At 41.5% G+C, this 24,354-nt stretch overlaps 1 protein-coding gene across 6 annotated transcripts in view; it reads left to right on the top strand.

The window, feature by feature from the left end:
- Positions 1-11,294: 11,294 nt before the first annotated feature.
- ITPR1 (inositol 1,4,5-trisphosphate receptor type 1) overlaps positions 11,295-24,354 on the top strand; it is a 318,989-nt gene continuing 305,929 nt past the window's right edge. For 5 of the 6 annotated variants that reach the window (XM_014868351.3, XM_014868350.3, XM_014868348.3 and 2 more), the window contains exons 1-2: positions 11,464-11,717; positions 12,512-12,587. The gene's annotated coding sequence lies outside the window, so the exon portion shown is untranslated. Of the gene's footprint in view, positions 11,718-12,511; positions 12,588-24,354 lie in introns of all 6 variants that reach the window. The other variant, XM_014868346.3, reaches the window with a different exon arrangement.

Here is a 24,354-nt window from a genome sequence, read left to right as displayed (position 1 = left end):
AAGTTGAATGATCTTGGGGAACTTACTTAAATTTTGGAATTCTTAACTTTCTTCATCTATCAAATAGGGTTAATAAAACCCATCTCTTAGGACTGTGATGAAGATTAAATAGAATGATATATGTAAAGCACTTGGCACACAGTAAAGACCTCAATATATGGTTTCTATTATAATGTGTTTACCATTATTATGAGGATGATTAATGACAAATTATTAAGTGTTAGATACAAGACACCAGAGACACATCCACAGATAAGCCAACAGACAGTAAATGTCACCTCACAAACTGTCCTCCTACGACTGTCCAAACTTTCTCAAAGTCTCCTACCCACAGAGTATCATTTAACTTTCTAACTCAAGAGGACTCCTGGAGAAAAGAGTCTGAAAAAAATGCTTCACCCACAAAACAGAATGAAGAGGAAGCAGAAAGTTTTAAAATCTTTTGAGAAAATTTGTCTAACAATAGAAAGAGGAAACTCATTTGGGTGTGATGCAATGGCTATAGAAATGAATAAAAGTAAACCGGGCCAGAAGCAAATTAATTTAAAAATAATTTCAGAAAAGAAAAAGAACTGTGCCATGCTCGCTCCTCTGGGAAATCCCACAAGACAGTAAGAGTCTGAGTTTGTTTTTTTTTTTTTTTTACCCCTCCCAGTTCTAGGATAATTGGTATTACCATCATGTGAAAAAAAATTAGTCACTCCTGGAAGGACTCTATTGTCCTTCCACGATGAGGAATTCTTTCTCTGGGTCACAGCAACAGAAGAACAGTTTAGGTCATTGGCAACTCAGAACATTCTTGTGATTTTTCCCATAGAAAAGTGTCTCTTTCTTGGTGGAATTTGGCCATATGGATGGACAAGCCAATAGCTAAGTGGAATAAAACCTTACTACAATAAATAGTGGATTTAATTTATTATAATTTATATAGTAAAATTTAGATAATAAAAAAGTAAGTATTCAGACTTTACTTATGTATCCTATTTTAAAAAAATAATGAAGAGCTTGTTAAAGACTAAGTCGGAAAGTTTGCTAAGTTAATTTAGTAGTTTCAATCCCAGGGATCTGAGAGTCAGTGGACCGAGCTCCAGCCAGGGGGCAGGAAGCATGGCTTCTCATCCCCCCAGAGCCTCTGATTGGCTGTGTGATCTGGAAGGACCATTGAATGTTTAGATATCCATTCCTTCATCAGCAAAAGAAGGGATTGAGTAGTCACTTGTTCCTAAAATTTCCACTATCAAACATCCTTTTATACAATTTATCTTTCAACTAAAGGACTTCATGTTGTAAATAACCTCGTATAACCAGCTATCTAATTAAATGCCTTGTGTACATTAATTTGAAAAAAAAAGACTGCAGTATTAACTAATAATCTCTCTTTTATTGAGTACTTACTATGTGCTGAGCACTTAAATGCAATATTTCATTTTGTTCCTGCAACAATGCAGTGAGGGAAGTTCTATCATGATACCCATTGGACAGATGAGGAGACTAAGGCTCAGAGAGCTCAGGCAAAATGACTTATCTGAAGAAGGGACAATAGAGTGCCTTGCCCAAAGTCACAGAGCAAATAGGTGGTGAGCCGGGATTTGAATGTGGGCCTTGGACCTCAGGAACACCCCTGCTATTTAGCACTTAGTCACACTGACTTACACAGTGGCAGCGGCATATTGCATGGTTACAAATGGCTTGGGATTGGACAAGGGAATTATCAGGAATTCAGGCAGCCATAGGTATTGGCGACCCTCACCTTCACTTATGGCATTTCTCCTTCTGAGCATCTCTTCTGTATTCCCCTCTGTTCCTTCATAGTTATTTCTACTCCTCCATCACTTTGATTTGCATAGAGCTCACCCAACCCCTGTGACCTCGAAAATTTAAGCCTCACAGTCATTTACCCTAGTCTCTCTGTTTCTCCATTTAAATCTAAAGAGCTGGAATTTGATTGACCAAGGTCCCCTTTTCACAAGAGGCTGTGCTGCAGGTTTTGTGGCATGAGGCCTGGGGTGCTCCCTAAATGGCACAAAATATAGCAGCATGGGCTGTGGATGGAGCAATGCCATTTAGTAATCAATATTAGCTACCACTTATGTGCTTGTTATGTTTGAGGCTTTTCACCAGGATCATCTCATTTAATCTTTATAGCAACAACCTTGTGAGGTAGACACTATGTTGGCCCCTTTTCAGATAAGTAACTTACCTAAGCTAGTAAGTGACAAGTCGCAGGATTCAAATCCACATTTTATTCTTGTAAGAGCTTTATTGAGAAATAATTCAAATGGCATATGATTCACCCATTTAAAGTGTGTAATTCCATGGTTTCTTGACTAATCACAGAGATGTAAAATCATCATCACAATCAGTTTTGGAACATTTTCATCACCTCAACAAGCGATCCCATCCCCTTTAGCCATCATCCTCATTTTCCTCCAGCACCCCCACTCCCTGCCAGCCCCTAGACAAACACCTAGCTCCTTTCTGTCCCTATAGATTTGTTTGTTCTGGACCTTTCATGTAAATGGGATTATATCATATGTAGCCTCCTTTCATGTGACTGGCTTCTTTCACTTTGCATGATTCTTCAAGGTTCATCCATGTTATAGCATGTGTCAGTAGTTTATTTGTTTTTATGGCTAAATAATATTCCATTGTAGAGATATTCCACATTTTGTTTATCTGTTTATCAGTTGACGGACATTTGGGTTGTTTCCACTTTTTGCCTGTTATGAATAATGCTGCCATGAACATTCGTGTACAAGTTTTGTGTGGATGTATATTTTCATTTCTCTGGGTAGACAGATACCTAGGAGTGGAAAAATCCAAGCATTTTGACTTCACTCTACTTGTAGGCCTGATAGGCTTCTGAAGGCTGGCCTGTCTAGGATACAGATAACCTACTAGTTAGTATTGGCTATATCTTAATTTAATAAAAATGTTTAAGTGAATGAGCTTTTCTTAATATATGTAGATGAATATTAAATAACCAAGGCCACTTAGTTTGTTTATAATAGTTTAGGGATCTCCATTATCACTTTCACTGACCCTTAGAGACCCAGATATCCCATGCATGTAAATGATGTGTCTATAAATAAGTATATATTGAATATCCACCATTTGCCAGGCACTGTGGGAGGAGCTGGAGCACCAAAGGCACAAAAGAACATAGCTTTGGAAAGTATTCTGAAGGCCACTCATGTATTCTAAATTCTCCCCAAATCTGCCAACTCTCTTTGCTATTGTGTGCTTTATGGATGCCAGCATTTGCCAAATACACATCTTTATCAGGGTGTCCCATCCTATGAGGAAAAAGTTTCCTACACTTCCTGAGCAGGCTTCTTCTCTATGGGGGAATGATGAAAATCCATGATTTCTTTCCCCCTAAAATAGACTTTTAAGGAAAGCTCTACTGTTTTCCCCAAAGTTTTACCTCTTTTCCCAAGATTTTTCTGGCTCTACTATATTTTAAATGAGATTGTGACACCAAGTAAGACTCATAATTTAATGGCTGTAATTAATCAAAATTTAATTATTTGCTGATTAAGAGTTATTCCATGAAACAGATGAAAAGTTTTTCTCCTTCCTTTACTTTGTAGTATGGATTGATATTTCACTAAGTGCCACTGCATTGCTTCGAAAGATTGTTCCAAAATAGGTTAGCACTATAAAAAAATCTTTTTTTCCTTTTCTTTTTAATATTGGTGGCTCTTCCCATGTGATAATGTTCTGAAAATAAGTTAAGTGGAAGAGAAATACAGGCTAATTTAATCTGAGAACCTAATTTCTAATACTGATTTGGGGTCAGACTATTCCCACTCTTCTTCTATTTTTTTTTTTTTTTAAAGCAAGAGCAACAAACAATACACAAATTTTCTAATAGTAGCTTTTAATCCTGCTTCTCGAGTCAAGTGAACTTTTCCAAAACCAGATGAACTTAAACATTTTGCTTTTTCTGAAGATCAAATGATCGTTCAATAATGCACAAGTTAAAAATAATTAGCAAATTCTTACCTGAATCATTTTGGGGTAAGACCAGGTTTACTTGCTAACTACACAGAAACCTTTTCATTGAGCCTTTTTACATTTCCTTAGTCAGGTACAAAACACAATATGCAGAAACTTAGAAAGAAAGACCTTGCTTTTCCTATGAGTGAGAGTCTTTTGGAAACAACAATCTTTTTCTTTTAAATATCCTCATTTATTTTTGATCATATGAGTACTATAGGCTTGTTTAATTTTTTTTCTAACGAACACTGATCTTTACAGAATGGCTCACTTGCTCCAGAGATAGCTAGTTTCGTCTGTCTCTGCACAGTATTTCAGGTGTTGGGGGAGACTCAGACTGCCTTTATGGTAGACGCACTTTCTGCTTCCTCCTTCTTTTCCTCCTAAGAAGTAGCACAGTTATCAATGTAAATACAGGGCTTGTTTGAGGGGGAGTTGAGTAGAGAAGCTACTCAGAAGCAGCTACTTCTCGCCCTCAGTTGCTATATTATATGCAATATAAGTGTTCCAGTGACAAAGGATCATCTTGATCATGTGTACCTTTAATGGAGAAATATTCCAGTGTGAACCATCAGGTGCCTGGATGGTGGTGAAGTAATTAAGGAAGACCAGAGGACCTGCACAGCATCTAGGCAATTTCCTAGGTCACAGCTGCTAGAGCTGCAAAATATTACCAGAAAAAAGAAACAGTGAAGGAAACGGAATGAAAGACCAGCTGAGCACTACGACCTATGATTAAAAAGCAGTCAATCTTCTTATTTGTTACCATCTAAACACCACATTTGAAATTCCTCTGGAAGGAAGGCAGTGATTAAGAAAAAGGCAGACAGCAAAAGCCATTGCATTCATCTCAGTCTTTGCCACTCTCCCTGGAGCCCTGCACAGCACCTAGCAGAGTCTGTAGGCACCCTTTACATATCAGTTTAATACTGACAGCCAGGCACGCAAGTAACGAAAAAAGCAGTCCTGAATAGATCCCTCTTCCCCACCCTGTACCCCTCCGATCCCCCTTCTCTGGCTGACCCTGCCTAACTGACCTCTTTCATTAAGGACTGACCTCAAACTCACCATCTGGGTTGAACTCGATAGAGGTTACTCATATCCTAAAACCACAATTAGAGGAAAATACTACTTTAAATCTGGGAACAGAATTAAGCGGGAACAAAAGGAAGCAGTTAGTTTTCTTGAGTCTGGATACACTGATATAGCATAGGAAGTGAAAAAACTACCAGTTCCACTTGCTGGGTAACTGAATTAAGTGGAATCCAGTGCCTGGTTTAGGGGCTAGGTCTATTGATCATTAAATAATTTTCCCAGGAGAAGGAGAAAATGAAGCCTATAAAAATTCTCAAGTTTTCCACTTCCCTTTTCTCATGCATAATTCCCTTTGCTTTTCTGGTTGACTTGAAAAGATCCTGAGAAGGATATATTGCAACAAATAGAATTACTCATACTTGGAGACTGTTGACACAGAAGCTGCCTAGTTATAGTAACTAGCTTGTTTTGCATTTTACCTAAAAACTTAAATGTATATTTTTAAATAATTTATTGCACTTAACTATCCCCTTCGAAGGTATAAAAGAATTCTCCAGTGTAACTCTGAAATAATCACAAAAATGGGCATAGAAATATCTACGTGGCAAGATTTTATATAGTTTTTTGAGTAAGATTCACAAGTACAAGTACCTAAACATATACTTTTTTAGATTAAATAGATATGCAGTTTTTGAGAGTGAGTTTTAGACACCATGAGATTCACTACTAAATACTTTTGAGTACATCTCCTAAGGACCAGGGCATAACCACAATACCATTATCACACCTAAGAATAATTCCACAATTTTCTTTAATATATAATCTACATTCAAATTTTTCCAATTGCAGAAAAATGTCTTCTATAGATTTATTTTTTCTTTCTTTCAATCCAGGATCCAATCAAGGGTCACATGCTGCATTTAGTTGTCATGTTTGTTTTAGTCTTTTTAAATCTAGATAGTCCTCTTGCCATTTTTCTTCAATGACACTGATTTATCTGAAGAGTCTAAGCCAATGGTCTTGTAGAATGCCCCACATTCTGGGTTTGTTTGATTGTTTTTCAAATATTTTTGACAAGAGCATTTCATGTGATGTTGTGTGCTTCTTATAGAATCATATCAGGATGCAAATAGCATCTAGTTGATGGTAAATTTGATCACTTGGTTTAATGTGGGTGATTGCCATATTTCTTCATTGTAAAAGTCCATTTTCCACTTCATAATTAGTGGGTAATATGTGGGGTGATTTTTAAGACCATTATGAATATCTTGTTCACCATCAACCTTTGCCCTGGGGGTTTGTCTAAAGAATTTATATCTTTGTCTAAATAAGTTATTACACTGGAAGCTCCAAAATGGTGATTTTCTAATTTTATTATTCCCTCTAGATGTATTAGCTGAATTCTTCTGTAAAGAAGAGGTTTCTGTTTTTCTTTTGACAAACAGATTTCCTTTCAGTTCAAACACTAGGATAAGATAATGAGGCCTTTCCCAAGATTTCTTCAAGTCTCCAGATCTTGCTCAGCCACCAGATGACAGTCTTGCAGATGTGAAGCAGGAAACGGGGGAAATGTCTGAGTTGATAATAAACCCCTGGTTCTGCTTCTTTCACAGGAAGATAATGTATAAGAAAATAATAGTGCTCTTTATTTGCTCGCATGGTTCTAGACACTGTTGGCAGCAATCATCAGAGATGACATAGCTGTCACTTCTGTAGTATAAACTAGTAACTGCTTAATTTTTGCATTCTTCTGTAACTATTATGTTGCCTTTTGGATCTTGAATTATTGGCAGTTTGCCCATGTTCACTCCAAGTACAAGGTTACTGACCAGCAGTCTCTAGATTCTAAACTCCAGAGACAGGACAACTAACATAGGGCCTCTCCCTGTTAATGCCTTCTGTTAGCCTCACAGGATACCCAGAGTCTGGGCTCAGGAAAAACATCTTACTTCTCCTAGCTCCACACCAAACTGCTCTCTCTTCTGCTCTCGTCCAAACACCAGCTGCACTTTTCCATCTCAAGTAGGGCTGCGATGTGTCTGTGCGTCATTTCTTCTACCACCCTTGAGGTTCCACAGTGAATTAGCCAGTAAATGCTGTGCATCCACTCTGTCTCCAGAGTGGAGCTAAATGCTACAAAGCATACACAAATATAGGACCTAGTCCCTGTGTTCAAAGAGTTTATCTGTTGAAGAGACAGTATCACAGGAAGATGGAGTTAAAAGATATTCTAGTCTTTCTGGAGTGCTTATGAATGAGTTTTGGGAGGTTGGTACAAGAAATTCTAAGAACTGGTGCTAAAATTGTGAGTATCTGTGTTGTGGTGGGGCAAACATCCATGGGTTTTATAAGATTATCAGAGGGCTGTGACTTCCTCTCTCCACCACAAAAAGTTAACAATGACCAGGACAGACTAGTTGGAAAAGTGGCTACACGGTAGCTATTTCTCTTTACTGATAGTTCTCGTGTTGGATGGCATACGTAGGAAACACATCACACCAAAAAATAGATTGAATTCTCTGACTTCACTGCCTGGCTATTTAAGAGTGATTTGGAGAAGCTCTAAATTATAGCACTCAGGCTCATTGTGACATTCATAGGCAATTAAAATCTTTTGCCCGGGAGAAAATTGGGACTAGTGCTGCCCCAATAATCTGAAGTTTGGTCTGGAGTTGAGAACTATATCATGACACATCAATGTTTTCTCCATGCCAGTTGAAAATGTTCTCTTACTCTGGTATAACTAGGGTGAACTTGCAAAGTCCTTCGTGTCAAATGACTCATTGGATCTGGTCAGGTAGGCAGGGCAAGGATTATCGGCTTTGCTCTATCAAAAAACAGCCTCTGCAAGGTTAGGTGACTAGCCACAGTTATATGGATATTAAGGGCAGAGCTGGATGGCAAGCCCACTTTTTCTGATCCCTGCTTTCTCCAGTGTATCTTGCTGTCTTAATCAGGGCAGCATTTGAGGGTGGGCTTCTATGCAGATTAATTCTGATGCAGTTTTCAGCTGTATACTGCTGACGAAAACCTATTTCTATTTGTAGGGTTTCCCTGGGGGTAGGCTGGTGTGCTAGTTTTGGATGTTCTTCAGACTTCTGCTCAGTCTATGATACTATCCTGACTCTGCAAAGTCCTCCCACTTCCCTGCATAGGCATTTCAAGGGCAAAGTCATAAATGGCAATTTTCAGGGCTGGTTGTCATCTTGAATTGGATCTTGAGAATCAGATTCTTGGTTTTCTAGACCAGTGCTGTCCAATAGCATATAATATGAGCCACACATGTAATTTTTAATATCATAGCAGTACATTAAGTAAAAATAAGCAGTGAAATTAATTTTAATGATCATTTATTTAATCCAATAGATCCAAAATATCATTTCAACATGTGATCAATATGAAATATTGACGAGATATTTTGATTTTTTTTGGACTAAGTCTTTGAAATTCAACATGTATTTTATACCTACTTTATATCTCACTTAGAACTAGCCATATTGTAAGTGCCTAAATGGCTAGTGGCGACTGTATTGGAAACCACAGTTGTAGAAAATTCTTCCAGGAAAAAAATACAGTGAAGAAAAACAAGTCCCCTTCCCTCTATTGATAATGAAGAATGAATTGGGTAGTGACCCTTTTATTATGATACACTTCACCATCAATCATCAATCATACATCATCATAGAGAACCTCTTAGCATCATAGCAAATTTAGCAAAACTACTTTCTAGTGACCTAGGAGCTTCCAGAACCTGGTGCCAGTTGCAAAATGTTGAATAGGACCATTCACACACACATGGGGAGGAAACAGTCTATTATGTGATTGGGTCACAAGGCTTGTGTGCTCAAAAAATATGCTCATCTAGGCTGCCTATGCCAGACACACCTATTAAGACACTTTTTTCAACAAAATTTTTTTTTAGATATCTATTAAAATGTGCAGACAGAGGACTAGGGCCTGCTGGGTTAGGGGAGGTAGGGATAAAAGCACGAATAAAACATACTCCCTGCCTACAATGAAACTTGTGGTCTGGGAGGGAAGACAGTGGCTAAAGCAGAGAAGGGTCAAGTGTCCACTGTATGGTGAGGATGAAAATCACCCATCTCCAGCTCTCAATCAAGCCTAAGTTTTCTTCAGAAAACCTCTGTTGGAATTCCATTGTTTTTCCGAATTAGGAGCACAAGAAATAATTACCCTTTAGTTTACCAGTTAAATTGGCATAGACTTAGCCATTGAATTTATTTGAAAAGTAGAGCCAAAAACCCTTTAGAAATGGAACAGATTGTTTTCACGGGGGAAAAGAAGAGAGGGGACAGATGGGAAAGGTGTGGATCCCTTTGTTGTGACAAGATGGGGAAATTTCTTGATGATGAGGAGTGGTAGCTTGAGGCCTTAGGTAGAAGGTTTTAGTGCCCTGTGAGTAGGGGATAGTGTCAAAAGAGAGGAAGGGCGGTAGTGAACGGAAGGAACACAAACTTTGTCTACTTCAGAGCTTTGCTCATTCTTGGAGTGGTATTAAATGCTTATATGAGCAAATAAATACAATGCATATGTTTACACTGGGGAAGCAGTGGAGGGTAGTGGTTAAGGTCCAGAGTTTGGGACTCAGGCAGCCCAGCCACCTGTATGACTTGGGGGAAGTTATTTAACCTCTCTTTGCCTCAGTTTTCTCATTAGTAAAAAAACGGTTTGTTATAGGATTTGATGATATAACGTACATAAGGAGCTTAGGATAATGCCTGGAACATGGCATGTACCTCATAAATGTCAGTAATTATTATTAGTTTTGGCATTTTATATCAGTAATAATTACTAGCTATGGTGCTCCCCTAATTTGTTCCTGAAGTTTCACAAGACTGCTGACTCTATATCAAGCAATCTTGATAGAAAGTAGGCAAATTCTCATGATTATCTCCCTCTACAATGGCAAAAGTGGGGCAAAGAGATGAAAATGACTCGCCCAAGGGCTCAGAGGCTGCTCCTAAACTGGGGAGGGAGACCATTTAAGGCAGTGGTGATGGATTTCCCCAAAGACAAGGCTTTAGAACATTTATAGGCTGGAATTAGATTCCAGGATGCACCACTTAATTCAGTGTCATCTTGGGAAGTTACCTGATTTCTGAGCCCTCAGTTGTTCACCTGTCAAACAGGGATAATAAATATGCCAAGGGTTGTTAAGACTCAATGGCGTGATGCATGAAAAATGTATGTGGTCTGAGCTTAATAAAATCAGCCTCAATTATTGTTGCCACTATTGTTGTTATGGCAGATCCTATGCCTGTCAGGCAGTGCCTGACTGGGATGCTGTGATGGGTTTTGGCTCACTACTGTGCCCCAGCGCCTGGCATAGTGCTTGGCACCCAGTAGACACTTAGGAAACGTTTGTGGAATGAATGCATTTCTGAAGCAGGAAGGCAGCCGGCTGACTTGGCCTCGGAGGTTAGCCCTTGCTCTCCTTCCAAAAGCCAGAGCCTAAAGTAGCTTATAGCCTGGGAGCCCAGGCACTAGTTAGCTGTGAGCTGCAACCCACTCTGTCCCCGAACTCCTGTCGGAGCTGCTGGAGGTTACCCCGTCCGGACATGCATCTTTGTGTGAGCGGCTCTCTCCGAAGCCCTTATTTTTCTGGTTTGCGGTTTATTTACTTAAGCATTTACAGCTCCCGGGAGCAGAGGGGCTGCTTGAAGCAGGGTCAAGACCGAGGTCGCGGTCTCTATTTTCTGCATCCCAACCTCAGGGCTGGCAAGTCACAACACGGCTCCGTTATTGTGCACAGGAGAGGCTTGCGTTTCTTTACCTCCTGCCGGGCAAGGAAAGACAAGCGGAGTTCAGACACAGAAAAGTGCTCTCAAGCCGCTTGCCCGTGTCCCCGCTTGCGTGGACCGTCGCTCCCAGACTTAGTTTTCTGTGCAAACCAGAGCAAGGCGGAGCAGATTAAACAAAGACAACCTCGCGCCTTTAATCCTTGACCGCAAACACAGGCGTTTTTGTGCCCTGGATTTCTGAAATTCTTGGCTCGGGGACTCAACGCGGGGGGAGGGTGGGTACAGCTTGTAAAAACTTCCCAAAGCAGAAATCCGAGCTCCTCCCTGCCCCCTGCTCCCAGCGATACCTGGATTCAAGGCAAATGGGGCAGCCGGAGGAGAGTCCCCAAGGGTTGGGGGCGCCCCCCACGGGTGGCTTTGGGTCACGGGCTCCAAATCAGCCCGCTCTCTGTGAAGAGACGGATTTGAAAGCCCGGACTCCCCGCAAGACGCCCCGCCCTCGTCCCGGCGCGCGGTCTATTTAGAGCCCAGCCCGGGAGCCCAGGGGATTCTGGGATTTGTAGTCCTTCCCCGCAGCCCCAGGCGCCGCCACGACCTCGGACTCGGACTACATTGCCCAGGGAGCTTCCCGGCCTATATAAGCCGCCGGGAGCCGCTTCAAAGTGCAGTAACCATGTGGATGTGCTGCTGAAGTGTTTCCTCTGGCTCGCTGGGGTGGGAGGAGAGGAGGAGGTGGTGGTGGTGGAGGAGGAGGAGGCAGAGGGTGGAGAGAAAGAGCACGCCGAGAGGAGGTGTGGGTGTTCCGCTTCCATCCTAACGGAACGAGCTCCCTCTTCGCGAACATGGGATTACCCAGCGGCTGCTAACCCCTCTCCTCGCCCTGCTCCCCCAAACCGGCGTGGCTCCCCGGGCACCAAGGTAGCGGCTGGGGCCGGGAAGAGGGCGTGGGGAGTTGGTGCTGTCCCCCTGGGCGCAGAAGTTTTCGCCCCGCTCTCCGGGAGTTCTTGGTGAATTTGCATGCACTTGCATGCATTTGGGGGTTCTTTTACTGCGGGCATTTTTAAGGGGTTAATTTGAGGTAAAAAAAAAAAAATGTTCGACTCCAGTGACTGGCTTTGAGGGCTACCCATTCGAGACTGGATTGGCATTCCCTCAAGTTGGAAACTGTTGTAGCAACTGCAGGAAATAGTTTTTTTGGGGGTGGGGGTGGGGGTGTCATATGTGAGTCCATTCAAGGAAACAATCTTTCTTAAAGTGTAGCCTTCCCTTGAGCTGCCTGGTTGGGAGAATAATGCCTGTGTAGGGGCCCCAGTGGGGAGGGTTTTAAAAAACGGAAGAAAACCCGGGGAGCGGTGAGGGATGAAGTGTGGACGAAGCTCACGCCCAAGGAGGATGCGGGCTTCGGATACTTGGCCTCCGCTCCGGGAAACAAGTGCTTTGGGATCTGCCAAAGACTTCCCTTAGTTCCAGCTCTCCGGCATGTTCGAAGTTTGTGCGTGCCTCGTTTCACTTGTCAGTTACATACTGGAAATAAGTAAGCGAAGTTACCTGTAATCTTTGCCCAAGTGATCCCACCAACCTGCTTGTCAAATACGGGGGGGAGACTTCTCGAGGAAGGAGGCTGAGGAAGTTGGAAGCGTGGAATTTGGAGCATTTCTGTTAGGGAAACTTCGTGGTCTCATACTCAGTCTTCTTTCTTTCTAAATACTCAGGAGCTGATAACAGAGGAGCAAGATTCGCACCCCTGGCTTGGCGGGTATTGGCAGTGGAGTGCCTGACCTGGGTCAGGTGAGTGTGGAAGCCTGAGTGCTGTAGTCAGTAAGGAGTTTTTGTCCTAAGTCTATTTTAAGTTCTTTCTAAAGAGCCATCGAGATGGGGAGGAGGAAAGAAAAGGAAACTCCGCGGCTCAGTCTCCAAAATTTGTCACTGCCTTTGGTGAGGGCTCTCGGCAGCAGATGAGATCCAGGGGGCAGTCCCACCTCGCACTTTTGGCTGTGGTTCAGAATCGAAGCAGCCTGAAGGTTTATGAGAGGAGGGGAAAAAGGCCTTTAAATAAAAGGGATGCCCATTGGTGGCCTGAGAATTGAACTTGCCAGGCAGCGTGTTGATGATTTAAATTCTGAAGGATGCAGTGCATTTCATCTGCCAAGATATGTAAGCAAAAATTAACTGCCTCTCTCTCAAAAATAGTCACTTTCTTTTTTCTTACTGTGAATGGGTGTTTAATCAGAGTAGGTTGGATTGCAAGAAATGAAAGTGGTTGCTGGCAAATTGAAAGAATTAGAACTTTAAAAAGGGAAGTTAGTTCTTGAAGCAAAAGTTAGTAACATCCAGCCCTTGACTTGAAGCCACTTGGATGTCAAGGAATCTGATGAGTTCCTGTTGTTGAGGTACCTATCATGGGATATGAGCAGAGGGCAGCATTTATCTGTGAACACAAGCAGCTCCTATTTTTTTTCCCCCAAATGGTCAGACTTCACTGCAAGAAAGGGAGGTTTTAACGGGTGCACGTAATCCCCATTGCTGTAGAATTGGTCATCAAAAGTTTTTTCTTCCGAAGTGGTCAGGAACGGGGTAAACAACAGGCTCAAGGGGAGGGGGACTGGGTTTTGGTAACTTCAACATTCTAAATATTTAGCTGTTCCCTGGACTACAATCTTTGGGCTTTTCTAATTAAGAAATGAAAGTCAGACACTTCGTTATAGTAGTATAGTGCTTTTGTTTCCTGTTGATAAGATCCTCAGGAGCGCTGGTGGAGTGGGAAGCATTTGGATGTGTGAGCTCTGGTTCCTTCTTGGAATTCTCTTGACTTGCATGGCCACATGGGCACTCAAAAGGCCAATGATTGGGTTCACGACCCCTCCTTTGAGTAAGCTGCAGACAAGGAGAAACTGGTCCACAGACTCATCTCCAACTTGTTGCTAAAAATAACAATACTGACACATTAAGTAGTTGTATGTCAAGTCTAGAGCCGTATGTCACAGAAACCCTGTGAGTCAGGTACAGATGAAGAAGCTGAGGTGCAGAGAGTGAAATCACTTGCCCTGTAGCTAGCACACTGTGGAAGCAAGGTATCACCCCAGGGGGCTGTCTTGTCTTTTGTCCCATAGGTGCACCTATGTTGAGGGGGGGCAGTGAGGGAGAAGCTAGGAAAAATGGTAAACTTATTGCTGTTGATGAAATAACTCTTGCTTGTGTCCCCCCAATGATGAATGAACAATACTTATCTTGATGTAAGAAGGAAATGATGTAGCTCTGACGTAGGGATGAAAGAGCGTGGATATTTGAGGAGGTGTTAGGTGTTGTACTCAGTTTGTTTTGGAAAGCTGTGTGCTGAAAGCCTGAAAGAGGAGAGTAAAAGAAACCAAACCAAACCGCGAAGAACATTGTCTGAGTTCAGCATTAGGTTCATTTCATACCTGAAATCCATCTTGATTGTCTACATCAAGGCATCTGAGCAGGTTAAAAGAATCAGGCATTTCTCCATCTGAATCATTCGAAAGTTTAAATTGCAGTGAGTGTGGACTGTGATCTTTTCCTATACCCTTCAGTTTGCTTTGCGGCTGCTTGTGCAGAACACTTTTCTTTTTCATTTCTTTCTTTCGTGTGTGTGTGTGTGTGTGTTGAAAGTACAATCTGCTCTTCGAATAATTCGAATCAAAACAGAAGAGCCTATCAAGATTTCCCTTTGCTCAGCAGGGAAAGTTCTTCATGCTGTAAATGAATTACTTCTGGCCTCCGCTTTGAGACCCATGAAAGTTGTTTGGGGTTGACGGTGGTACTATCCGTTTCAACAAAGTGGTTGCCATTTATTTGGAGGGAATTGGCATCTTTTCTTTAGGAACGAGAAATGGAACGGTTGCTTAGAGGAGAAGGAATAGATGAATTCAACAAGACACATCTGTTGCCTTTTTCCTAAAAATGGTTTCAATTGAGGAAGACTAATATATTAGAGATAAAGAAAACTTCGAATCCAATGGTGTACAAGCAGCTGACTTCCAGAGAAAAAAATCACATGGATTTTTAGCTCCTTTATAATGATCTCATGGAAACTCTGATTTCTTTAGAAGCAGTTCTTAAAAAACAAATCAAAATGAGACAACAAACACCAAATATGAACAACAGAAAAAAAACAAAAGTAGGGCTGGAGTTAGGTTTCTAGGTCAAGCTGTCCTTGGATACGTCTAATTAAGGAGTCTACACGAGGCCAGTGTCCCATCTTGTTTGCTGTTGGCTTGATCTTTTAAAATGCATTGCATTTGCGGGCTCTATATTCACTGGAAGTGCATGCAAGTTTTTAGTTCACTTTTACTGTTATAAGTTTTTGCATGTCTCTTTTGGTGAAATCAGTCAAGGCTTGAAGTTAGTGCCAGGAATGACTTAATTTCTGATTCCTACAAATTCTCATGGTGTCTGTGGTTCTGAGGTTATTGCTAATGAGGATGAGTTAAGAAAAAGCACTGAAACCATCACCTATTGAGCTAGTCCTCATATTGAACTATGTCCAGGTTCCTCCCTAAAGTGGACATAGCTTAAGGCATTTGATGTGATAAATCATTCAGGAAGTCTAATAATTGTTAAACTTGTTAGGATTTGAGTGTTTATTCCTTCATTCAACAAATTTCTTGAGCACTTGCTGTGCACCAGGGTGTGTTCTCGGTGCTGGGGGTACATCGATGAAAGTCCTGCTCCCAAGAGGCTTAAATCCTTGGTGGGGGAAGGCAGCCAGTCTAAATAAGCAAGTATGACAGGTTGTAAGTGCTATGGTGAAAAATAAAGCAGAGTAAGGGGGAACAGAAAATAACAAGTGTTGGTGAGGATCTGGAGAAATTGGAACCCTTGTGCACTGGTGATGGGAATGTAAAATGGTGCAGCCACCGTGGAAGACCCTATGGTGGATCCTCAAAAATGAAGCATACAATTACCAGATGATCCATCAATTCCACTGCTGGGTATATACCCCAAAGAATTGAAAGCAGGGACTTGAACAAATAATTGTAACACTCATTTTCATAGCAGCATTATTCACAGTAGCCAAAAGGTGGAAACAACCCCAATGTCCATCAACAGATGAATGGATAAACAAAGGTGGTATATCCATACGGTGGAATATTATTCAGCCTTAAAAAGGAAGGAATTTCTGATACATGCTGCAACATGGATGAAGCTTGAAAACATTATGCTAAGAGAAATAAGCCAGACACAAAAGGATAAGTAGTATATGATGCCACTTATATGGGGTCCCTAGAGCAGTCAAATTCAGAGACAGAAAGTAGAATGGTGGTTGCCAGGGGTTGGGGGTGAGAGAATGGGGAATTTGTTTAATGGGTACAGACTTTCGTTTTGCACTTTATTGTGAATGTACTTAATGCCTCTGAATTGTACACTTAAAAATGGTTAAAATGGTAAATTCTATGTTATGTATGTATATTTTACCACAATAGAAAAAAAAAAGAAAATGACAACAAGAGAACAGGGTAAAGGAGTACTCTGGTGGGGATTGGGAATCGGGGAAGGGCTCTTTAATCTGGTGCATTTGAGCAGAGATCTGAAGGAAGCGAGCGGGTTAGCCATGTAGCTATCTGGAGGAAAGGATGTTGTGAAGGGCCAGAACAGCAAGTGCAAAGGCCCTGAGATGGGAGCAGGTGCAACCTGTTTTGGGAGGGGCAATGAGGCCTGGGTGGCTCTGGTTGAGGGAGAGTGCTGAGCATTCAGGTGCAAGAGGGCATCAAGGTCAAATCGTTAGGGCCCAGGTTGTTGCAGGTAAGGAATGAGTATTTCCCTGGGGATTTCTTAACTCTCACAGAATTCTCAGCGTAGTTCTCAATATCGTCCTTCTGAAGATGCTGGTAAAATCACATACGAGATTGGAACTTGATGGGGGGCAAAACCCAGATTTCTAGACTGTCTGGTTAATCACTTGACTTACCTGGGATTGTAATTTGCTTCAGTAAGAAAGGACTCTTCTTTGATAAATAGGTGAACCTTCAGTTGGTTTGAACAACAAATTCTAAGAGCTTAATGATATTTCTGGGGATTTATCTTTAACACAAACCTTCTCTGCCTTGCTGCACCCTGTAGTCTGTGCAGTTCCACCAGGACTCACACTCTGCTGTCTAGCGTCATCCTTGGGGAATATGAAGTTCCACATAAGTGATTCTCCCCAATAAGTGGACCCCTTCATGTGTACAAACTTATAAAAACATACATTTTGTTACTTACTGTGTAAGCTATGCATATTCAGTTATAGTAAAACATTAGGAAATAAGGATAAGCAACAAAACCAGTCATCCCCAATCCCACCATCCAAGATTAGGGTTCCAGACTTCCTATGTGTATATATATAAAAATTATGCAGGGGCCGGCCTGGTGGCACAGCGGTTAAGTTCGCACATTCCGCTTTGGCAGCCCAGGGTTCACCAGTTCGGATCCCAGGTGCAGACCTACACACCACTTGTCAAGCCATGCTATGGCAGGCATCCCACATATAAAGTAGAGGAAGATGGACACAGGTGTTAGCTCAGGGCCAGTCTTCCTTAGTGAAAAAGACGACGATTGCTAGAGGATGTGAGCTTAGGGCTAATCTTCCTCAAAAAAAAAAAAAAAAAATGTATATATATATATGTATGAAAATAAAATTATGTATATATTTAAATTTCTTGAAAAGGGACTTGGCCAGTACTTCCTGTTTGGTACTTTGCCTTTTGCACTCTATATCTTGAAAGTCTTTTCTTATTAATAGACATCTGTATCTTCATGTTCCCAAAGGTGGCTCTGCCTTTGATGAGATTTCATTTGACTGATGATATATATGGAATCACTAGGGTAAAGTACTTCATTCAGGTTTCATCACCATTGTCGAGTCCAGGTTTTCTCATTCAGTTTATACTGTTTTTTTAAGAAAACTAGATGGAAGGTAAAGTGTTGCTCAGATGTTAGTTATCTTATTATAGGGGTAGAGCCTAGTAATCATTCCTTTCAATAGATCATTTCTCATTTGTTCTTCAGAGTAAGCTAGTCCAATGAGGTAGGGAGGACCAAGTGCTCCTTTCTGTTTGTTTGCACTATATAGAAAATTTGTGTACACGTAACGTAGAGATCTTACTATAATGAGCCCCTCTTTAATCATCACCTACCCTCCATGGTTATCAGTTCATGGCCCATCTTGTTTCATCTGTATTTTCATACACTCTCCCCTCTTGTCTTGGGTAACTTTGAAGCAAATCCCAGACATACCAGTTCATCTGTATTTTAGCATCTATTTCTAGTATTAGGATTCTTTTAAAAAAATAATAATAATTATGATACTATTATCCATCTCAAGAAAAGACAAAACAAATTTTGTTATTGAGTCTATGTTCTCACTTAAAAATACATACAGCAGTGTATATATAAGCATATTTAACAGTTTGTTTGAATTAAGATCCAGAAAAAATTACAGATAGTTGATGTGTCTTTTAATCTGTATGTTTCCTCTGTACCTCTTTTTTTCCATGCATTTTTTGGTTGTTATTGAAGAAACTAGGTGATATATTTTCCCACAGTTTGGATTTCGCTGGCTGCATCAGTGTGGTGTAGTGGAGCATGTTTCTCTGTCCCCAGTATTTACCATAATTTGGTAGTCAAAAGTAGAGGCTCAGAATCTGGCCAATTAGAGTCAGGTTCTTTTTTCTTTGGTCAAGGCTGTTTTGTGAACTTCACTCAGGCGAGTGTATGATATGTCTGGCTATGTCTTCTTGTGATATTAGCAACCACTGATGCTCATTGCCTCAATCGACTAGTTCATTTGGAGTTGCAAAATTCCTGATTCTGTTTTTCCTTCCTCATCTATTAGCTGGAATATTTTAAAGAAAGAAATTTCCTTCACTTAGGTTTTGGCTCTCTGGGGGTATAGTTTATATAAGACAGACAAGATCAGTACTTGAATCTCTCTCTGTATTTTACCAGTTTTCAAAAATAACAAGTTGATTCTCTAGCATGTTCCATGGCAGTCATTCTCAACGGGGGGACATTGGACAACATCTGGAGGCATTTTTGATCATTACAACTTGGGAGAGGGTGCTACTGGCATGCAATGGTTAGAGGCCAGAGTTGCTGCTAAACAGCCTATGATACATTGCATAGCCCTCCACAACACAGAATTATACATTCCAAATATCAGCAGTGCCACTGTTGAAAATCCTGTACCAAGAGGACTAATGGGTATTTATTTAAGTATCATTATGAATTTATGGATTTAAACATATTTTATACATTTCACTTTGTGTAGTTATCCTTATTGATGTTCAAATTGTCCATCTTTGCTCAGCGAGAGAGGCTATTCAAGTTGGTTCAAAAGACACACCCTACTAGTCTTTGATCACTTTCTTGCTTTCTTTATGACAAGATGTTCCGGGCTCATCTTCTGTGTTTCTTGTCCAAGACCTGGAATAAGCCTTTTCTCCAAGAAGCCTGAGTTCTTTTGAGAGGAAAATGATATTTAGACCTCTGCTCAGCGCCAGATAGGTGCTCTTGTCATTCTCATCATACAGATCAGAAAACAAATTAAAATGAAGAAAACTTAAAACCTGAATATTTTTAATGGAAGTTTTCCAAAATGCAGTGGACACATCCTTGCCTTTTTAAAAAGAATTCTGAACATACTCAACTTTTTAAATTAATTTAAATTTTAGCCTTAGTATCCTGGGGCTAAGATACAGCAGTACTCCCCAGAGAAACAGAAATGTTTCTTTCGTTCTATATCTTTGTGTTTCAAACTATGTGGTAACTGGTTAAGAGGTTGTGAAATCAATTTAATGGGCCTTGATCAATGGCTTTTTAATGATGTAGACTAGCATAGAAAACATCAAAGTATATTGATTGCATGGATACCTAAAAAGAATGGTGTATATTGCAACAAACTTTCTGGTTCTCTCTTATTCTTTCTCTCTTTCTCATGCACTCACACAGAGTGAAGGATGGGTTGTAAATTCAGTGTATTTCTTTCTGTAGGTTGCAGTGAAAAGTTTGAGAAACATTGTGCTACATCTTTGCAACTCTGTGGTCACCAGAGCAGCATCCTTGGCTTCAAATGGGAGCTTGTTAGAAATGCAGACTCTCATGCCCCACCTCAGACCCACTGAATCAGAACCTGCATTTTAGCAAGATCCCCTGGGGATTCATACACATGTGAAAATAGGAGAAGATCTCTAGGGGAGGGTGCTTGCCTCTAGGGCTTTTTCAGTACTTGTCTTATTTTTATGGTTACTTTGTTTTTTTCGTGACTGTCTCTCACCTCTTGAAACTGACCTTCGTACTTCCCCCTAGCAGCCTTCCCATTTTTAGTTAAATAGAAAGGTAGGCTAAATCACCAACCTATGGCGAGAGTACATAGGTCTGGTAGGGTTCTCTCTTACAAAAATGGGAGCTTACATTTGGGGATTTTTTTTTTTATTGGCTGTTCCAATAGAGGTAGAAAGAGACTTTAAACTACATGTAAAACCTACTTAGGATTGTGAAGTCACAGATATAAACAAAGCCTCATTTTAATCTGCTGTTGTCAGATACTTTGAGGAACTCATGTTTTATGACCCATCAAATCAGCAGATCTTCTGGTATAAAGTTCGCATAAATTTGCTCATAAGAAAAAGATGAACACGAGAAAAATATCACTAGCCTCCAAATTCCTTCAAGTTCATTTGCATTTCAGGAGGAGCTCTATCTGGGAAGTGATTTTGTTTTGTAAAAACAGCTTAAAAGCATCCCCATGCACATGTTTCTGAACAGAAAAAGCTGATACAACACCCAGACTTAGGGACATTCATTGATTTGCTTTGGTGTGTGGAGGGGTGTGTGTGTGTGTGTGTGAGAGAGAGAGAGAGAGAGAGAGATCAATCTTGTCCTGCCTCTGTGCCTTGGCACATGTCCTTGTTGCCTCCCCCTTCCCCCCACCCCATCCACCTTGCCAGATCCTTCTGTTCCCAGGCCAAATGTTTCCTCTTCTGGGAAGCCTTTCCTGGTACTTGAAAATCTGTGTCATTTGAAACCCCCCTGGCACTTTGCATCTCTTTTCCTCATGGGCCTTTTTGATTTTTGACCTACAAGAGTACCTGACACATAGTAAGTGCTCACAAAGTATTTCTCAAAGTTATTTTTCTGCAAGTTTTCTCTCGCTTTGAAGGCTATAGGCTGTTTCTTAGAAGATCTGCTTTTTTGTCCCTCTCTCCTGATTAACTATTTCTTGCACTGGAGTACTGCTTTGAAAAGCCCCTTTTGCTTTGGGGAGTGAAGTGAGGCCTGTGAGAAACGCGTTAAGCAGTTTTTTTGGACACCTTTGAGATGTTGCTCAGAACAGCTCTCTGGAGTGCATTAGGCTTGGGAAGTTGTTGAGTGTTACTAAAAGGGAGTGGAGGTGAGAAATCAGGTAGTGAAACAAAGCCGGTCGCGGTGGTATTGCCCTGTTGGACTGCAGGATGGGGACTCCCGCTGACTGTGTTGACTGCCTTTTTGGTACAGGCAAAACATGTAACATCTGTGTCTGTTTCCTCTTCCGTAGAATAGGTATAAAAATACCTGCTTTGGGTCATTGCTGCCAAGTTGTAGAATAATAAATGCTTTCAAATGGTCTTAAAGATAAAACAAAACCAAACCTATGTCCTAGAACAGTAGTTCTCAACCAGTGGGGTGATTTTGTCCTCTGGGGACATTTGGCGATGTCTGGAGATGTTTTTATTGTCACAACTGAGGGGGAGAGGGTGCTGCTGACTTCTAGCGGCTAGAGGCCAGGGATGCTGCTAATCATCCTACAGTGCACAGGATGATCCCCCGCAACAATTTTCTGCCCCAAATGTCAATAGCCCTGAGGTTGAGAACCCCTGTCCTAGAGTAGTTTTTCTAGACTTAGTGAGATTTTCCTCTCTCTGAGAATATTAACCTACCTTGCTAGGCTGGTGTTTTTTTTTTTTTTTTTTTTTGTGGTTCAGGCTGTGGGCAAAGGGGCGTCTTCGCAGGCTGGGACTGACTTTAACTTTTTAACAAAATGAACACCCTCTCCCATGCCCCTGAGCACTCGCCTTGGTTTCTGGAGGCCTGTGGTCTACTAGCTTGAGACACTAATCGGCTGTGTGACCTCCAAGAAATTACTGAGAGGGGTTTTTTCCACCTATAAAATGAGGAATTTTGGCTAAGTGATCTCTACCCACCAACTGTACAGTTTTCTGACTGCCAGCTTTGAGCTTTTGGTTGGCTTCTCTTACACTGGCCTTGAGGAATAGGACACGGGAGCGCATGTCAGTATTGACATCTTTTCTGAAAAAAATAACTGTGTAGATAGTGTATCTGTTTCGAGAATTGGCTTTTTAGTGGACGTGTTTGTGAAAAGGTAAGTAAGTTTATCTTTGTGTGTGTGTAAGATGTCTACCGAGCAACATTGCAACTGGAGAATCGCTCCAGACTTCAGATTTACAACTGCTGTTTCTGAGATTCTCACAGAGGGCCATGCCTAACCTTGAAACTTCTGAGCTGGTGACTTCCTTTGGGACTGGCTGAAAACGAAAGCAGAATACTATTTTCTATGCTCTGAAAGCAGTGTTTTTTTTGCGGTAGAATAAATTCTCTCTTGATGGTGACACGCTGCATTTCTGAGGACAATCTGATTAGCCGCTAATGGGACAAGAAGGCAAGGAGGGACTGCATGTAAATATGTATGGTGGGGGGCAGCTGCCAAGTGTCCAACTCAAAAATGTGGAGCTGCTCGTCCTCATTTCACAATATAGATGATATCATCAAGAGTCTTTGCTCAAAGGAAGTTCCAGAGTTAACCGTGAGAGTCCGCAGTAACAGAAGCAGAGACAGTTGTAAAGAGAACCTTTTTCCTTCTCTTGGAAGAGTCAATCCTGTTCTTGACTCTCGGTGGTTCTCTCTCCCCCTATTTACAGCCGTATTACCATATATGTACCTGGGTGAGGGCATCTTAAGGAGGCTTGTGCTCCTCAGGAAGGAGTGTCCTTGGCCTCCAGCCAGGAGATTGATCAAATGCCAGCAACTCTTCCTTTTTCTGTGCATTCTCTTGTTTTCCCTCTAAAAGTCCTCATGGTTTGCCTGGCTTTGCAGGCCACTGGGGGCTGCTTGAGCTAAAAGTGAAGTGGTGCATTTTTGTGTAGGTGGTGGCTGTAGGTCCCCCCAGGCCTTGTTAGCATTTCTGAGGGACGAGCTGCCCATGACTTCTTGGATCTCCAGGCACTTTTAAGCCTTGGTGCAGAAGTCTTGCTCTTTGCAGCCTAACTTAAAAGGAAGCTTTTTGATTTTCTCCTTTTTAAACAATCATTTTTAAAGCAAGCAGCAATAAAACCAGTGCTAAAAGACTTTGGCAAAGGCCCTTTGTTTCTTAGGGGGTGGAGGTGATGTGGCTATGCCAAGAAAGAACAGGCGAGGCTGATGGCTTTCCATTGGCTGCATTGTCCAGCAGAAGAATGACTTTCCAAGCGCATTGTACTCTGGAGCCAAGAGGCAAAACTTGGTGACTGAAGGGTAGACCCAGTGGGCGCGGTGTAGACGCGATGTAGTCATCCACTCTTCACCTAGTGGTGCTTTGGGTTTTACTAGGAATAGTGGGGAGAATGTTCTGCTGGAGTTGGCATTGACGTGTTCAGATAAATGCCTCTCATGATGTGTCCCTTGTCTGCATTCACTCATCATTTGGACTTGCTGGTTGATGGGACTCATCCTCAACTGATCATAAGCCCTAAAATGTTTACTAAGAGGAGGCTACGCCAGTAGGAAACAGAGCAGACTAGAAGGTGGCGTAACGGCAAGCAGGAATGTTTCCTGTGTTGTGCTCATATGTGCTGAGTAAGCCCATTATTTCCTTTTTCTCGTTTAATCCTCAACACAACTTTCTGAGGTAAGCCCTCTTGCTGCCCATTCTGCAGATGAGGAAATTGAGGCCCAGAAAGAGTCAGTAACTTGGTCAAGGTTCCGAACTTCCCCTCACACTTAGAGTGAAAGCTGCACTTTTTACACTTGTGAAGTCCCACTGGCCCTGGCTTCTCTCTTGACCTTACCCCATACTTTCTTCCTTTCTCCATTAATTCTGTAGACGTTGCCTGGCTTTCTGTTTCTGGAACTTGCCAAGCTCTTTTCTGCCATAGAGCCTTTGTATTAGCTGTTTGCTCTGCCTAAAATGCTCTTCCGCCTAAATTTTTTGCATGACTGCCTCTTTCTTGACTTTCAGGTCTTTAGCTTAAATGTCTTAACTTATTCTTTCTGACCAGCCAAAATGAAGTTTTCACCCAGTCAGTTTTAGTTCTCTGTGTAGTATGTATCAGTATCTGACTTGTCTCACTTGTTTTATCTTTTTGTTTGTTTACTGTCTATCTGCCTTCACTAGAATATGCATATCATGAGAGCAGGGACCTTGACTAGATGTCTTCTTTTGACCTACATCCCCCGCACTGGATTAGGGGTAGCACATAGTAGGTACTCAATAAATGTGTTGAGTGAAAAGGAGGATTTAGATTTCAAATCAAGGAGTCCTCCCTAATGCCCTGGCTGCTCGGTTGTGCGTTTTGCATCTTAA

Source organism: Equus asinus, chromosome 21 (genome assembly GCF_041296235.1).
Source record: "Equus asinus isolate D_3611 breed Donkey chromosome 21, EquAss-T2T_v2, whole genome shotgun sequence".
Lineage (NCBI taxonomy): Eukaryota > Metazoa > Chordata > Mammalia > Perissodactyla > Equidae > Equus > Equus asinus.
This window is presented reverse-complemented; position numbering and strand designations above follow the sequence as displayed.